The 18,078-nt window shown below is 47.4% G+C and overlaps 1 protein-coding gene across 3 annotated transcripts in view; it reads right to left on the minus strand.

Moving 5' to 3' along the window:
• LOC144791743 (zinc metalloproteinase-disintegrin-like lachestatin-1) overlaps positions 1 to 18,078 on the minus strand; it is a 4,387,327-nt gene that overhangs the window by 1,219,452 nt on the left and 3,149,797 nt on the right. The gene's annotated exons all lie outside the window — the stretch shown is intronic.

Below are 18,078 nucleotides of genomic sequence, written 5' to 3' on the forward strand. Positions count from 1 at the left end.
GCTGTACTTTCTCCTGCCGAGAAATCCAGCTCCAGTGTTTCCAGGCTACCCTTGCGGGTTGCTGGGAAATCGAGTCCTGAGAGAGAGAGATACCAGACCTCCTACATTCTAAAACCAAGGTATGGAGCTGATTAAACCCTAAGAGAATTCTTGGAATAGGTTCTTGGCAAAGAATACTAAAACTAGGCTACACCTTACTTACTTCTTCCCTTATACTAGACCTAGATTAGGTACACTGGGGTAGGCTTATTTTAGAAGCACCAGTTGAGTACTTTTAGTCATTATTTATCACTGTATGTATTTTATGCATTGTAGGTATTTTATGGCTTAAGAAACCATATCATGCTTTTACAGTATTATTTTATAATACTCTTCGAATTGTACGCTTTGTACTTTACCGCAAGCCCCCGGGTTTTGAATTTTCAGAAATGTGTGGTATTGGTAGGTTTCCCTAGATGACCGTCGAACACAGGGCCAAAAACACAGGTGACCCCACCTTGCAAAAGCAGGTGGTTTAGACATAGGTAGTTTTGAAGTTGCCTCACTACGTTTTGGGCCCTTGCCTGTCGCGGGTACTTGTGCCTCCCAAACAAGTGAGGCAACATTGTTATCGGGAGACCTGGGGGAACACTGGGTGGTAGGAAATTTGTGTATGCCCAATGATGCCACGCTTTGCCACACAAAAATGTGTGAAAAAACTGTTTTTTTAATCCAAATTGAGGTTTGCAAGGGATTCAGGGTAAGGGAACGTTGGAGGATCCAAGAAAGCCATACCTCCTTGGAAGCCCCTAGGTGTCTACTTTTCAGAAATGTGTGGGTTTGGTAGGTTTACCAAGATGGCCGTCGAGCACAGGGCCAAAACCTCATGTGACCCCCCTTGCAAAAGCAGGTGGTTTTGACATGGGCAATTTTGAAGTCGCCTCACTATGGTTTGGGACCTTGCCTGTCGCGGGTACTTGGGCCTTACCACACAAGTGAGGCACCATTTTTATTGGGAGACCTGGGGGAATGGTCGGTGCTAGAAAATTTGTGTGAGCCCGGTGATGCCACACTTTACCACACAAAAATGTGTGGCATTTTTCAGCTAAAATAGAGGTTTGCAGAGGATTCTGGGTAATGGAACGTTGGGGGATTCACGCAAGCCATACCTCCTTGAAAGCCCCTGGATGTCTACTTTCTAGAAATGTGTGGGTTTGGTAGGTTTCCCTAGGTGCCGGCAGATCTAGGGTTCACAAACTACAGCTAGGCACTTTGGCAGAAAAGGGTAATTTTTCACTGTGAAATTGAGGTATGACCACGTTTTGCACCGTTTCCTGATGCAGGCACTAGGCCGACCCACACAGTGGGGTACCATTTTTCTTGAAAGACTTTGGGGAACGCGGGGTGGAATGAAATTTGTGAATCCACACAGATACCAGAACTTTCCACCACAGAAATGTGGGGAAAATGTGTTTTTGTCAGTTTTTTAGGTTTGAAAGGGATTCTGGGTAACGGAACCTGATGGGAGGCAGTCAAGTCACCCCATCCTGGATTTCTCTGGGAGTCTCGTTTTAAAAAATGTATAGGTTTGCTATGTTTTCCTAGGTGCTGGCAGAGCTAGGGTTCAAAAACTACAGCTAGGCACTTTGCGAAAAAAGGGTAATTTTTCACTGTGAAATTGATGTGTGACCCGTTTCCTGTCGCAGGCACTAGGCTGACCCACACAAGTGGGGTACCTTTTTTCTTGGAAGACTTTTGGAAATACAGGGGGGTGAAAGAAAATTAGTGGATCCACGCAGATTCAAGAACTTTCCACCACAGAAATGTGGGGAAAATGTGTTTTTTTGGACAATTTTTTAAGTTTGCAAGGGTTTCTGGGTAACAGAATCTGGTGGCAGGCAGTCAAGTCACCCCATTCTGGATTTCCCTGGGTGTCTAGTATTCAGAAATGTATAGGTTTGCTAGGTTTTCCTAGGTGCCGGCAGAGCTACGGTTTAAAAACTACTGCTAGGCACTTTACAAAAAAAGGGCAATTTTTCACTGCGAAACTGAGGTGTGACCACATTGCGTTTTGTGCTGTTTCCTGTCGCAGGCACTAGGCCGACCAACGCAAGTGAAGTACCATTTTTCTCAGAAGACTTTGGGGAACGCGGGGTGGGTAGAAATTTGTTGATCCACGCAGATTCCTGAACTTTCCATCACAGAAATGTGGGGAAAGTTTGGTTTTTTTGGTCAATTTTTTAGGTTTGCAAGGGGTTCTGGGTAACAGAACCTGGTGGGAGGTAGTCAAGTCACCCCCATCCTGGATTCCCCTGGGTGTCTAGTTTTCAAAAATGTATAGGTTTTCTAGGCTTCCCTAAGTGCCGGCAGAGCTAGGGTTCAAAAAGTACGGCTAGGCACTTTGCCAAAAAAGGGTCATTTTTCACTGCGAAATTGAGGTGTGACAACATTGCGTTTTGCGCCGTTATCTGTCGCAGGCAGTAGGCCAACCCACACAAGTGAGGTACCATTTTTCTTGGAAGACTTTGGGGAACGCGGGGTGGATGGAAATTTGTGGATCCACCCAGATTCCAGAACTTTCCACCGCATAAATATAGGAAAAATGTGTTTTTTTGGACAATTTTTTAGGTTTGCAAGGGATTCTGGGTAACAGAACCTGGTGGGAGGCAGTCATGTCACCCCATCTTGGATTTCCCAGGGTGTGTCCTTTTCAAAAATGTATAGGTTTGCTAGGTTTCCCTAGGTGCCGGCAGAGCTAGGGTACAAAACTACAGCTAGGCAATCTGCCAAAAAAGGGTCCATTTTTATCGGGAGACTTAGGGTAAAATGGATTTGTAAATCAACTGTATTACCTATTGAGTTTTCATGCAATTCTCCCTTCCAAATGAAAGACATTGTGTAAAAAAGAAGTCATTTTGAAAAATGACCAATAATACTCATGCTAGTATGAGTATTCCCAATTTTGAAAATGTGCAAATATATACTGTTTCTAAACCCTATAATTTGGACACAATTCAGAAATACATAGGTGTATTTCATAACGATTTTTCCATGTATACATTTTCCCAGAATAATTGCTCTATACCCGGTACATTATAAAATACCATTGCAAGTTGCTGCTCAGTTTTTGGCTCTTAGTTTGTCGGGTTCTTGGTGAACCTATAAGTCCTATATATCCCCACAACCAGGAAGGTCCAGCGGATGTAAAGGTATATTGCTTTTAAATAGTTGTCATAATTACAAGAAGTTACAGGTGAAAACGTTGAGACAAAAGGCTGCTTTTTTCAACTAATTTTCAATTTTTCCAATATTTAACTGTTAGTTTCTATAAAGAAACCTTCATGGATTTAGACACATGACCCCTTTGTGAATTACGAATTTTGTCTACTGGTCTAAAATATACGGCTTTCCAGGATCAATTATTGCTTTCATACTCATTTTTACCATTAACTGGAAGGAGGTTGAAAGCACTAAAAATAGCAAAAATAGGCTATGTCCCAGAAAAATGCCAAAACTGTGTGAAAAATGTTGGTTCACTGACAAAAGACTGTCATTCCCTAAAAGCTGGGAAAATGGTGATTTCAGCCCCACAAACCCTTTTTTCACAACATTTGCAGGGAAAAGCCCAGAGGCTTTCATTTGCAACCCGTTTTTCCTATTTTTCTGAAAAAAACAAAAATGTTTGGGTACCTTTACAATCCCCATGATGTTGGAAGAAAAGGACGCAAAATTGGTGTGGATACCTTATGTGGTCAAAAAGTTACAGGGTCCTAAGTGCGCACTACCCCAAATAGCCAAAAAAAGACAGCACAGAAGGGGAAAAGGCCTAGCAGCGAAGGGTTATGCTCATATGCTCATGTAGACGGCTTGTAGTATGGGAGAGCAAGGGTACCCCGAAAAGTGACCCTGGGGTTAACATATGTTTAGGGAAACAATGGTTCAATGTTGGCCCCAATTGGTCCGTTGCAGAAAGTATGATCCCTGAGCGGGACACAGGGTTATAATTTAAGCTAGACAATTAATCATCAAGGGAGCACAAAAGTAAGGGAGCATATGTAGTGTAAAATAGACAAGGTATTTTACACAGGCATGACTCTCAGTAATCAGAGTAGTCGGGTGCTCACATAAAGTGAAAAGTGAAAAGTGTGTGATGTGACAAAGTGAGGTGAACTAAAAACATAACATCACATTGACAACAAAAATAGGAACTCCGCATGAGTATATACAGTTGAGGAAGTTCCTGTTGTGGGGGTTGATGGCATTTCGATCTTTAAGGGACTTAAGATCATCTTCAGGACAATAAGTGAGCGATCTGAAATCTCTAATGAGGGCACTGTCTCGGGGGAGTCGAGGTCGTGGTCTCTTTACTGGTGCAGGGGATGCCGCTTGCGTGGGACGTTCTATTGGGTCTTGGGTCATCAGAGAAGGGCCTGCTTTGGAGGTAGTGCATGAGGGCAATCTATCCTGAGAATGTTCTAGAACCACTTGTGTGCTCAGAGTTAAAAATGCCTCATTTCAGGGGATCGACAGTGAAATGACAAGACTCGATGCCAGCTTGTAGAGCTCGGCGGTACTTGAGTTGCTATGTTATTTGGCAGGCAGAGTATCCTATCAAGAGATTGAGGGAGAGTTAAATCGTATTGTGGTGTGATGTTGCCAACTCTATAGCATCATCGTACTCACCCTCTAATTAGAGAGCCGCAGGGTGAGCCGCCAGGATGAATTAGCACAACGTATTGGCTTTTGTGATACCTTGTCTGAAATTAAGTCCGAGTGCCGGTGGTAGTGAAGCACATCCTGGCTTACACGCGGAAATGATTCAACCTGGAGCGACAGCAGTAAAGGGTTTTCTTCAGTGTCATTCAACTTTCCAGTGCAACCTGGAAAATGAGTTCTGCATAATCATGGCAGAACGCAGGCAATATAGAAATCAGAAAGCAAGTGAACTGTTGAATGTCGAAAACACCACATCATCCTGCAATCCAGAGAAGCAGGTTGAGGATCAAAAAAAGAAACGCAAACACAATTATAAAAAAACTGAAAAGAGCTTAGGCAATTGAACTAAATAAATGGTGGGAAATGAAATCCCTAAAGAAATAAATTGAATATAAAAGGATCCCAGAGTGTTAAGAATTTTGATCCTGCTTACTCTCAATAATTTAGATGATGATCTCATCAAAACATGGCAGGAAGATACAAATGAATGTTCATTTATCATTCATGCGGAGAGGAAATTGGAAGTACTGAAGGAGAAAATAAAAAGAATTAAAAAATGAGTCAGACAAATATCCCATCAGTGAGGATATCACAAAATTATTGGAACAATTGGAAAAGAGATTGGAGAAACATGGAGCTGATATAAAGAAGAGGAAGGCAAGAAAATTCAACCGGGACCGATTAGATTACCAGGATGGACGGATGTAAACATTTTCTTGCAAATACGATGGCATAAGGAATAGAACATTAATGGACAAAGCAACAGACTCAAAAGGAACCACTGATGTGACAGTTGATAGCTCTGATTTCAGTTTGGCAGATGAGGAGTCAAATCAGGGAAAGTTACATTTTTTGGGGGAGCTACGACTGGTTCAAGTGAACACGCAACAAAGAGTAAGAGAAGGAGGGAACAGGGCCGGAGTAGGCAGAGGGAGAGGCAAACGAAGACCCAAAGAGGTAGAGGGAGATGGAAAATGAAAATCAAAAACAGAAAAACAAAAGTCAAAATCAAAAAAGCACTAATTCCCGAAAATTTGGTAGTTAATCTATCAAAAAAAGAACTGACAGAAGGTCAAACAAAAATCCTCAAAAAGGGACTCTCCTTCAGCCCAGATATGGATATCGCCAATTCAAGAATAGATCAATATAAATTTTCGAGGAAAATGAAAATAAAGAACAATTTTGAAGCACATCCTTGCCATGAGACTCCCACACATCCAAGGAGAGGCCGCTCCATCTTCACATGTAAAGACATACCTAGCCTCAGAGAAGTAGCAAATCTGGAACTGGAATCAAATGAGCAAACCGAGAGAGTTCAAACAGACAAGCTGACGGATGTAGAGGTTTGCCGTGAACAAAATATAGACACCGGAGGAACAGCAGCTAGTGGATTGAAATTGAGGTCCAACGTTTTTTCCCCAACTAACATGAAGCAATAAAACTGACCTATTTCAAGAACTGGTAATTGAGGACCTGAACAAACTGAAAAAAAGGAAAATTGAGCAGAAATAACATCACCTTTCAGGAAAGAATAGATGCTAAAGAACTTATAGAGGATACTGAAATTGTGATTAAGCCATCAGATAAGCGTAGCAATATTGTTATACAGGACCAGGAGAAATATCAAATGGAGGCTGACAAACAACTGAGGAATAGACAACATTGACGGCATTCGAACGATGGCGGGAGCACTCTCCGGGACCTGAACTAGAATCTATTATACCATCTTTCAAACAGTGGACCTGTACTTCCAGTCCACTAAAGATTTAAATGAATTTTGATCTGATAAATTGATTGGACCTGAATAAATGAGTCCATTTTAAGAATTTCCGTTGGATTTGATTAGGCGCTACTTGGAACATTACATGTACGACGGAATCTTAGTGTTTCTTTTAGACCACTATATACTTTTTTCGAGACCGTATTTACATACATTGAAGCCACTATGATGAGAACTCTATAGAATCTACTGGCCCTGAAGAAGTCATTGGGTGATTTACCCCAAGACGAAACACGTGTTGGCTGTTTGTCTGTTTGGCTACATTGGATGATCCCAACTATACAGGATCAACTATTGGAACCGACTTTTCATTTGAATGGCATTATCTGAAGGACTCTTATTGGACTGAAATGTCCTCTCAAATATTGTGCATAATTGCTCGGGTACAAAGTTGTGTTTTCAATAGACAACATTATACAAAGGTGAAATCTGATCCTTCAGAGAAAATTAAAACAGAACATCACGAAAAATGGAATTATGGAATCAGCAACAACTAATTGATGACAATGAATACAACTACCTTAAAACACTGCATCCAGTCACACCTACAATTTATTTTCTCCTGAAGATCCATAAGAGCCTAACCAGTCCACCAGGTCACCCAATAGTCAGCTTGGTGAACTCTCTATTAGAGAATACTTCACAAAATATCAAACTCTTCCTAGCACTGTATGTGACAGCATTGCCCTCATACCTCAGAGTCTCCATGGATTTCTTGAATAAAATCCAACATATACCATGGAAGGCAACATGCACGATGGCCACAATAGATGTTGTGCCTTTGGATGTGTCCATCAGACACGAGGGTAGAATAAAAGCTGCCCAGTACTTTTTACGTGATACACCAATTAGTTATCCGGAGCACACAAATCTACTGAAATGTTGGAATTTTGTCTGACTCATAACATCTTTTTGTTTAATGGATGACAATATTGGCAACAACAGAGAACCACAATGGGTACGTCTTTTGCCCCACCATCCGCGAATCTGCTGGTGGGCTACTGGAAGTCTAGGCTTGTCTGGACAGAAAACAACATGGAGAAATTAGAGAAAGTGGTCTTATGGTCACGATTCATCTACGACCTCTTTATAATTTGGGAGGGTAAAGGCAGAGAACTGGATGAGTTTATAACAGCTCTCAATAATAATGATCTAAATTTTACCTTCACCCACACAATGCGAATGGATTGCATCACCTTTCTTGACAGAGAAGTATCAATAAGAAACATGAGTATCTGCATCAAATTGCACAGAAAAGAGTTCGGGCTGGACAGTTCCCATGAGGCACAGGGTCAGACTGATTTGCATATGGCCATGTCTGAACTGGGGTGGCAGAATGGGCTAAAGAACGGTGATGGATTAAACCCAGATCTATTGACTGGGTGTGAGTGTTTGATTGGTTCAGATGCTCCGTCCATCACCACCCCCTTTTGTACCACTTTGTTCGCCATGAGTTGGCAGGGTCTGCTCAGACGTGAGTCCCTTGCTCACTTTGCCACAGATTCAAGCAAGCCTGGTTGAAGACGGCTGCAATGCCAGAAACCGCTCCTATGAAGCTTGTTTCCGGTCCAGGGAAGGCATGGCTTGGCCGTTCGGGCTGGACTGTTCCCATGAGGCACAGGGTCAGACTGATTTGCATATGGCCATGTCTGAACTGGGGTGGCAGAGTGGGCTAAAGAACGGTGATGGATTAAACCCAGATCTGTTGACTGGGTGTGAGTGTTTGATTGGTTCAGATGCTCCGACCATAACCACCCCCTTTTGTACCGCATTGTTCGCCATGAGTTGGCAGGGTATGCTCAGACGTGAGTGTTTTTTTAAAGTTTATGAGTGTTAAATGTATATACCAAGGTGTTTTGGTGAATTAGTGGGTTTGTAAGTGACTGTATGGATGACTCAGTATGTGTGTGATTGACTATGTAAGTGAGTGATTAGGTGTCTCAGTGAATGTATGGGTGAGTGACTGGTTGTATAAATGTAGGTGTCTGAGTATTACCCATGCACTCATCCAATCATTAAACCACTACCTTTGCACTTTTTTAATTACTCAGGCACTACTCATGAACTCATGAATTTTCTCCTCAGGCACAATATATACACTCATCCAATAACCCAAGCACTACGCAGGCATTCATCCAATCACCCAGCTACTAGCCTTGCACTCATTCAATTACTGAAGCACAACACTTCAACTCAAACATTCGCTCAGGCACTAACCATGAACTTATGAATTCTCTCAGGCACTAAGCATGCACTTATCCAATCACTCATGCACTACCCATACACTCATAAAACCACCTCTCTTACCTCTTTCTGCACCTCTCTTACCTCTTTCTGCACCTCTCTTGTTTATTTCTGCACCTCTCTTGCTTCATTGTGTACCTCTCTTGCTTCTTTCTGAACCCCTTCTACCTCTTTCTAAACATATCTTGCCTCTTTCTGTACCTCTCTTGCATCTTTCTGCACCTCTCTTGCTTTGTCCCCCACCTTTCTTCCTCTTTCTGTACTTCTCTTGCCTCTTTCTGCACTACTCTTGCTTCTGTCTGCACTCCTCTTCTATCTTTCTGTACCTCTATTGGTTGTTGCTGTCAGTTGTGAGTTTGCAGAGTGTGTCACTGCAAAGTCTGTGCTGTTTTTTGTTGATCAGCCATGTGTCTTGTTTATAATTTGTGCTCATTGTAATGACCTGCTCAGCGACACTGATATTATTTGTGAGTTTTCTCATGCATTGCTGTCACTTGACACATTTTTGGGTTGAGTATAGTATTTGGTATGAGGAGTCATAACATCCCCTATAGGTGCTTCTGATGCCTACACATTGTGAGTTGCTCCTGTATGTGTTTGTGGACTGTACACTCTTCACCTGTCCAATACTGATGTACACACCACTTTAATCTCATGTGTTCCACCCCTTGCCTTGATAGTGTGTGACCCTCCCCACCACTTCATAGTGTGACACTATACTGTGGGAAGATGATCTGTGTACAGGACCAATGTGCCACTCAAGATAGTTTCACAATTAGTTATGTGTTATTTTCTTCTACTTGTTTGCAGTCATGGTTGCTCATGTGCAGTGCATATGTTTGAGCAGCATAGTCCTCTAGTCATGTTGTTTGCATCTGGGTTTCCCTGAGTTGTGCATCTGTGGGTGATGGCTAAGCTGTGTGTCTGGTTGCTGAGGTACTGCTACCCTTCCTGAGTGTGATGTTATCTGTGTCCTGTGATGAACTGTGTTGTGGGAGTTCATGGTGGGGCACTCAGATATGTGTGCCACTGGTTACTGTGCATGCAGTGCTGTCAGTGTATGTTGCCTTGTACTTGCCTGGTGTGCATCCCCCTGATGTCCAGCTGAGTTTGCTAAGTGATGAATTGGTATGTGCATCTTTTGTGTTTTTGTTGTAGATGGATAAAGTGTTTGGCCTGCATCCATCACTCCCCAGTGGCCGCAGGCAAACGGTGAAGTTGAGCACTTTATGCGGACCCTAAACTGTGCGCTGAGAATTGGAGTGGAGCAGGGGGAAGATGCAGAAAACTTGCTCTACAAATTTCTGAATTCATATCGCCAAATGCCACACAGCACTACCCGCTGCGCTCCATCCCATCTGCTTTTCTGGCGTGCAATGCGAGACAGAATCATGTCAGACCCAGTCTGACGGCAACCCCACCAAGCTAGGCTCTGAGGCTGCTCAGGCCAAGAGAGAACTCACCAACAAGATGGCAAGCCTCAAGGGGGGAGATCACCCACCCTCGTTGTGTGTCGGCGATTATGTAGTTGTTAGAGACAGGTGCCCCAGGTGGAAATTCTGGACACCTAATGAGCCCAAGGTGTGGAGAGTCATCACCATCCACAAGACCATGGTCATGGCCAAGAGAGGCATGAGGATGGTGACCAGAAATGTGTTGTGGTTTAAGAATGTGGCCGGGCCTCGGTCCAATCAAGAGCATATCGAAGATCCAGCAATGGCAAGTGAGCCCTTCGGAGACATCCACCATCCACTGTTGCAGCCAAAGGGAACCATGGCCTCACCGGGACCAGAGTGGTCGCCCCAGGAATCAATCCTGCTGGTTTGGACACATCGGAAATGCCAGCAGTCAGCAGGCCTGAGGAGGTCCGGCCCATGCCCACCACCCAGAGCCAGACGCATGGTCTCTGGCCTAACCCTGCCCGAGCCAGCAGCTTAAAGACTTTGGGCCCGATTAGGATCTCATTGTGGACGGGAAGCACCACTTACCTCACCTGGGCGGCACCGGAACGGGGAGACCATGACCGCTAACCCTCCTGCGTCTGTGACGACCAGGACACCACCTCTCTTTGTCTCCCTGCAGGACTCGGACCGACAGACAGAACAGGACACAGACCCGGATGCAACATTCTCCGAGCCCCGAGAGACCGGAAGTGGTAACCCGGAAGTGACTGGACGTGAACCCGGAAGTCCCGCCCCCAACACCAGACGGAGAAGCAGAAAAGGCGCCGACGAAGAGGGAAGAGCGTTCCAGATAGCCGACTCGTGACAGGAGACAGCGCGCAGTGGACCAGTGACGGAGAGCGGACGGAGAGAGAGAAGTAACGGCGAGGAAGCGGAGGATGTTTGGACGGAGGAGTGGTGGAACCCTCTGGAGGTGGCTGGAGAGCGGCCGTGACTCGTCGGAGAGTCACGGCGGGGCGCGTGAGTACCCTGTTACTGTCTCCGTGTTTCCCCATTGTAGATAGTTGTATATACCTGTATAGTGATAGCCCACTCGTAGACATCACCCTTGCACTGTAAATATAGTTAGGAGGCACTGCTTCACAAACGTGTAATTAGTCACCCCCCCTTCACCCTCACTAGAGCACCTCTGTTCTTTCCCCTCCCGCCTTCTCTTCCCTTCCTTCTAGAACCTCCCTTCCTTCCCCGTCCCCACGTTCCTTCTGGCCCTCACACTACCCGGTGCTGGTGTTAGTGCTCCGCAAGTCCACTTTGGTAAGGACTGAACCCCTCTGCTTCTCTGTTTCCCTCCGAGGTTGCACCAGAGCCGTCGTTGAAAGACCAGTCGACCGACGGGAGAAGATCCATTCACCAGCGGACCAGGAAGACAAGAATCTCCGGCTTCCAGTCTACCCCCCTTGTCTCCCCCCCGATTGTTAATCCCACAATAAAAACAGCTACCATAGCCAAATATATACGGCCTCCACGCCTGTTATTCCGGTCTGCACCAACCCCCAGTCCACATCTGGTGTCAGAAGTGGGATCCGGAAGCATGGAGGCCGCCGTTCAAAAACTCGCTGACAACCAGGAGCTCCTCGGGAAGATGATGGAGCGCTTCCTTAAAACCGCCGAGGACGACAGGGGCCAACTCCACGATGTCCTCAAAGACCAGGGCTCTGCACAAGACCGAGCCCTTGGTAAACTCGTCGATGTAATGGGCCAACAGAGACCAGCCTCCTCCTTGCCGTCTGTGGTTCTGCAAAAATATGTCCCGGGAGAAGACCCGGACTTCTTCTTCACAAACTTCGAGCGGTTGGCTCAAGCGTCAGCATGGCCGGCTGACCGCTGGGGTCATTACTTGGGGCCTCTGTTGACGGGAGAACTTCAGGCTGCCTATCAACAGGCTAACATACAAGGGCAGACTCCGTACCAGGACATCAAGACCTGTATCCTGGAAAGGCTAGGGATCGACGACGAGACCTACAGAGTGCGACTGCGACAAGCCCGGGAAGGACCCCAAGAAACACCCCGAGCTTTGTCCTTCCGTATCCAAGATTTGACCAACCGATGGTTAAAGCCCGCTACAGCCACAAAAGAAGAGATCCTGTCCAAGATATATTTAGAACAATTCCTAGCCTCCTTCCACCCGGCCACCCAGAAATGGGTCAGACAACATGCACGTCTGACGTTGGACACTGCCGTAGAGATCGCCAGTGCCTTCAGCCGGGCACAAGACTTCCAGAAAAAGGACGAACACCCCAACCGTATGTCCCAGGGAGGCCATCCTCGAGCGCTGCGACCGACCGCTCCCCGAAAACCAGAACCCGTCCCGTTGTTTCCGTTCCCGATATCTCCACTACCCAGTCACCCCGGTCCCCAGTGCTACCAGTGTGGAGGCTACGGCCATATAGCGCGGTTCTGTCCCCAGAAGGAAGAACCCATGGAAGTTGGACTGGCTAGAAACTATGTGTGTCTTTCTATGGATGCCAACCCTCCTCCCTTCCGGTGTCCGGTGAAGATCGACGGACACCCCATGATGGCCCTCGCCGACTCAGGGTGTAGACAAAGCGTGGTAAGGCCACAGGAATTGCCCAGACCAGTGGGACCCATGACAGGCGTGGTAGACATTCAATGCGTACACGGCGATACCAAGAGGTACCCCACCACCCGGGTCCAAGTACAACACGACTCGGGGGAAAAAAGCCCCCTTACGGTAGGCCTGGTTCCATACCTACCGGAACAGGTGATCCTGGGTAGCGACTACCATGGACTACCACGCCTACTGCAGGAGGCCACGGACTCTTTGGAAAAATGGTGGTCCGAGGCACCCTTTTCCCAGAACCCTCCTCCAGTGGCCCCAACAACCAGAATCCCAAAGACCAGGGGACAAAAGAAGAAGGAAAAAAGGACACACACAAAAGCCTTTCCTGTCCAAGTTGACACCCATCCATGGGAAACGGACCGGGAGTTTCGGGCCGCCCAGCAAGAAGACCCGATACTGCAGGATGCCTGGGGCCGTGCCATAGACAACGAAGACCCCCTGCACGTATGTCCATATTTCTTCAAAAAGAACGGGTTGTTGTATAGGAAAGGCGGACACCAACAAGAGTCTCAGCTACTCGTTCCCGGTCCCTTTCGAGACAAAGTGCTGTTCCTGGCACATAGCCATTTGTTAGGGGGTCATTTCGGAGACGACAAAACCGGACAGAACATTCTGGACAAGTTCTACTGGCCTGGGGTATACAAACAAGTGAGCCAATACTGTAAGGAGTGTCCGGTATGTCAGAAGAACAGTCGTTACCGCCCTCCAAAGGTACCCCTACAACCTCTCCCTCTCATTGACATCCCATTCAGTAGGGTTGGGATGGACCTGATAGGCCCCATGTTGCCCTCCCGGACCGGGTGTAGGTATGCCCTCGTCCTAGTGGATTATGCTACGCGCTTTCCCGAGGCAGTCGCCCTAAAACAGCCTACCACCCAAAACATTGCTAAAGCCCTGGTGAACATCTTCACCCGGGTAGGTTTTCCACGGGAGATTTTAACGGACCAGGGCACCCCGTTTGTCTCTTCCCTTATGCGCCAGGTATGTTCACAGCTGGGCATCAAACAAATAAGGACCTCTGCCTACCACCCCCAGACCGATGGGTTGGTGGAGCGCTATAATGCCACCCTAAAAACTACACTCAAAAAGCTGTTGGGACTAGAGAGCCGTCGATGGGAGGAAATGCTACCGCTGGCTCTATTCGCCATACGATGCCAAGTTCAGAGCAGTACCGGATATTCTCCCTTTGAACTCCTCTATGGGAGAGCTCCCAGGACACTTCTAGACATGGCCCGCGAAGCCTGGGAGACCGAGCCCGATCGGACCCGACCTCTACCTGAATATGTTGCCAACCTAAAAACCCACCTGGGACAGATCAGGGAGATAGTGAGACAAAACATGCTGACTGCACAGGCTACCCAAAAACGTCAGTATGACCGAGGAGCCAAGGCAAGAACCTTCAACCCGGGTGATCTTGTACTTCTCCTCATACCTTCATCAGACCACAAATTGTTAGGCCAGTGGCAAGGGCCGTACCCCATAACCAGACAAGTGACACCCGTCACCTACGAAATCGAATTGGACCCCACTCGCAACCAGAGACAAATATATCATGTTAACCTCCTGAAGAGGTGGGAGGGCCCACAGCCAGTGCTCTCCAGTGTATCATGCCCAAAGACTCCCCACTTCGAGGGTTGTGTGGACCCGGATCTGCCCGCCAACAAGCGACAAGAACTACGGACTGCCCTCTCACCGTTGCAGACGGTGTTCTCCTCCCTGCCTGGACACACCAAAGTCATTGAGCATGCCATCCATACAGAACCTGGGAAGGTCGTACGACAGCGACCCTATCGGGTCCCAGAGGCACGCAGGACAGTTATACAGGAGGAAACCAAACAAATGTTACAAATGGGCATCATTGAGCCCTCCATAAGTTCTTGGAATTCGCCCATCGTTCTTGTCCCGAAACCAGATGGCTCTACGCGGTTTTGCATCGACTTTCGCGAAGTCAATAAGGTCTCAAGTTTTGACACTTATCCGTTGCCCAGGGTGGACGAGATGATCGAACGCATAGGACAGGCCAGTTACATCAGTACACTGGACCTTTGCAAAGGATATTGGCAGATCCCCCTAAAAAGCGAGGATAAGAAGAAGACAGCGTTCTCCACTCCGGACGGCCTGTTTCAATTCAGAGTCATGCCCTTTGGGCTTCACGGGGCCCCGGCAACATTCCAACGGGCCATGAACATAGTCCTGCAACCCCATGCCCAATACGCAGGAGCATATCTGGATGATATAGTCATTTATAGCAATGACTGGCAAACACACCTATCCCATCTGAAACGTGTTATCACCTCCCTGGGGGACTATGGGTTCACTATCAATCCCTCAAAGACCATCCTGGCTGCACAGTCGGTGAAATATTTAGGGTTCTTGCTGGGAGAAGGCGTCATACGCCCGCAGGACAACAAAATAAAAGCCATTCAATCCATTCCGTTCCCCCAAACCAAAAAGGACCTCCGAGCCTTCCTGGGGCTTCTGGGGTACTATAGGCGGTTCATCCCCAACTTTTCGCAAACTGCTGTCCCATTGACAGACCTCCTAAAGAAACAAACACAAACAGAGGCCTGGTTAAGTCATCCCACACCACAGATGCAAAAGGCCTTCCATGACCTGAAACAGTCCCTGGTATCCGAACCGGTAGTGATCAGCCCGGACAACACCCAAACCTTCATCTTGCAAACAGACGCCTCGGATCAGGGATTGGGAGCAGTACTTTCCCAAAAAGATAAAGCAGGGGTAGAGAGGCCCGTATTGTATCTCAGCAGGAAACTCTTTCCTCGAGAAACCAACTATGCGGTAGTCGAAAAAGAAGCCCTGGCCATAAAATGGGCCATAGAGAGTCTGCGCTATTATCTGGAGGGTCGTGAGTTTCTACTATACACAGACCACGCTCCCCTAGAGTGGATGGCTCGTAATCGGGGTCATAATGACCGGGTTCTTAGGTGGTTCCTATCCCTGCAACCCTACCGGTTCAAAACCTTACACAGGAAGGGGGTAGAACAGGGCAATGCGGACTATTTGTCTAGGTATCCCCCACCTGCCTCCCCCACAAGAAAGACAGCTAGGGAAAGGGGATGTGGACGGGAAGCGCCACTTACCTCACCTGGGCGGCACCGGAACGGGGAGACCATGACCGCTAACCCTCCTGCGTCTGTGACGACCAGGACACCACCTCTCTTTGTCTCCCTGCAGGACTCGGACCGACAGACAGAACAGGACACAGACCCGGATGCAACATTCTCCGAGCCCCGAGAGACCGGAAGTGGTAACCCGGAAGTGACTGGACGTGAACCCGGAAGTCCCGCCCCCAACACCAGACGGAGAAGCAGAAAAGGCGACGACGAAGAGGGGAGAGCGTTCCAGATAGCCGACTCGTGACAGGAGACAGCGCGCAGTGGACCAGTGACGGAGAGCGGACGGAGAGAGAGAAGTAACGGCGAGGAAGCGGAGGACGTTTGGACGGAGGAGTGGTGGAACCCTCTGGAGGTGGCTGGAGAGCGGCCGTGACTCGTCGGAGAGTCACGGCGGGGCGCGTGAGTACCCTGTTAGTGTCTCCGTGTTTCCCCATTGTAGATAGTTGTATATACCTGTATAGTGATAGCCCACTCGTAGACATCACCCTTGCACTGTAAATATAGTTAGGAGGCACTGCTTCACAAACGTGTAATTAGTCACCCTTCACCCTCACTAGAGCACCTCTGTTCTTTCCCCTCCCGCCTTCTCTTCCCTTCCTTCTAGAACCTCCCTTCCTTCCCCGTCCCCACGTTCCTTCTGGCCCTCACACTACCCGGTGCTGGTGTTAGTGCTCCGCAAGTCCACTTTGGTAAGGACTGAACCCCTCTGCTTCTCTGTTTCCCTCCGAGGTTGCACCAGAGCCGTCGTTGAAAGACCAGTCGACCGACGGGAGAAGATCCATTCCCCAGCGGACCAGGAAGACAAGAATCTCCGGCTTCCAGTCTACCCCCCTTGTCTCCCCCCCGATTGTTAATCCCGCAATAAAAACAGCTACCATAGCCAAATATATACGGCCTCCACGCCTGTTATTCCGGTCTGCACCAACCCCCAGTCCACACTCATACAGAAAGCAAACTGAATGAGTCGTGTCCAGAATGGTTTCCGTATGACTCGTGTCAGGGGAGTCAGATCATACAAGTAGGATGAATTTGAAAGCATCCAGATACGATTCTCTTGGACTCCTATTGACAAAAAGGGTGCTTGGGGACCATTGTGCACCCTGTGGTGGGCATCCCTTGGTGCCTGCCACACTGTGCATAGTCTGAAAGTGGGGACCCATGGGTACCCCCACGGGCACAAGTCGGAGGGCCCCGGGTGAAGGGGACCTGCTATGGGCCCCCAAAGACTGATTCCAGAAGCCTTTTCGATCCAGGTAAAAGGAATCAAAAAGGCTGTCGTTCATCAAACTTGCTTGCTTGGAAAACCTACTCCATACAGCTGAACGATTAGGCTCTGGATGGTTCTATTTCACTGTAGGACTTCTGGAAACAATTCGGTCAGCGCTAAGGGTTTGCCAGGCATCGTACTTGGTCGTTCGGAATTGGGAACGAGTCGGTCAGAAGCAAAGGCTCTGCATCGATTTAGGTAAAACTAAATCCGATTCAGAGCCCTTCCGACCGAGATCAGAATCGAGCCCTTTGTGTGTAGTGGCTTGGCACCACAAGAGCCCACACAGTGATGGACACTAAAGGAGGGATGTAAAGAGCCATCCAGGCTCTCCGCAACACTGTTGCAAATGTAACACTCCTCGGGGCAGACTTGCCCCGAGGAGATAAATAAACGGTCTAAGGACAGCTCGGGATCTTCACCCACACTACCTTCAAACTGTGTGTGTGCGGCATTTGTGGGACAGTGGGTAGGCCCAGCCACCGTATGCAGGCCGGACTCCACAGGAACTTCATTCCTCATTGAAAACACTAATATAAACTAGAAAGATATCTCAGCAGGAGAATATATATGCCACAGGTGGAGTGCTGTGTGCCACCTTCAGCCACGCTTAAAACCAGGTGAGGCATTCAGCAGATCAAGAACTAACAGACCAGCCTGATTGCAGAGGCTCTCCCCCCTTGCCGACCAGGACCCTCAGTTTTATTGAGACATGTGTGTTACACTTTTTGAATAAACGTAGCATCAGATTTTTTGAATAGCCAAAGAGTACTAATCAAAAGTGTGAATTATTCAAAAGTTTAAGTTACTTTTTCAACTCAGACACCTATCATACGTACATTACACCACAAGTAAATTGCATTGTTTTTCATATGTTCACTTTTAATGTTTTTTAACATGTTTTAAGATCG

This window comes from Lissotriton helveticus, chromosome 11 (assembly GCF_964261635.1).
Source record: "Lissotriton helveticus chromosome 11, aLisHel1.1, whole genome shotgun sequence".
NCBI lineage: Eukaryota > Metazoa > Chordata > Amphibia > Caudata > Salamandridae > Lissotriton > Lissotriton helveticus.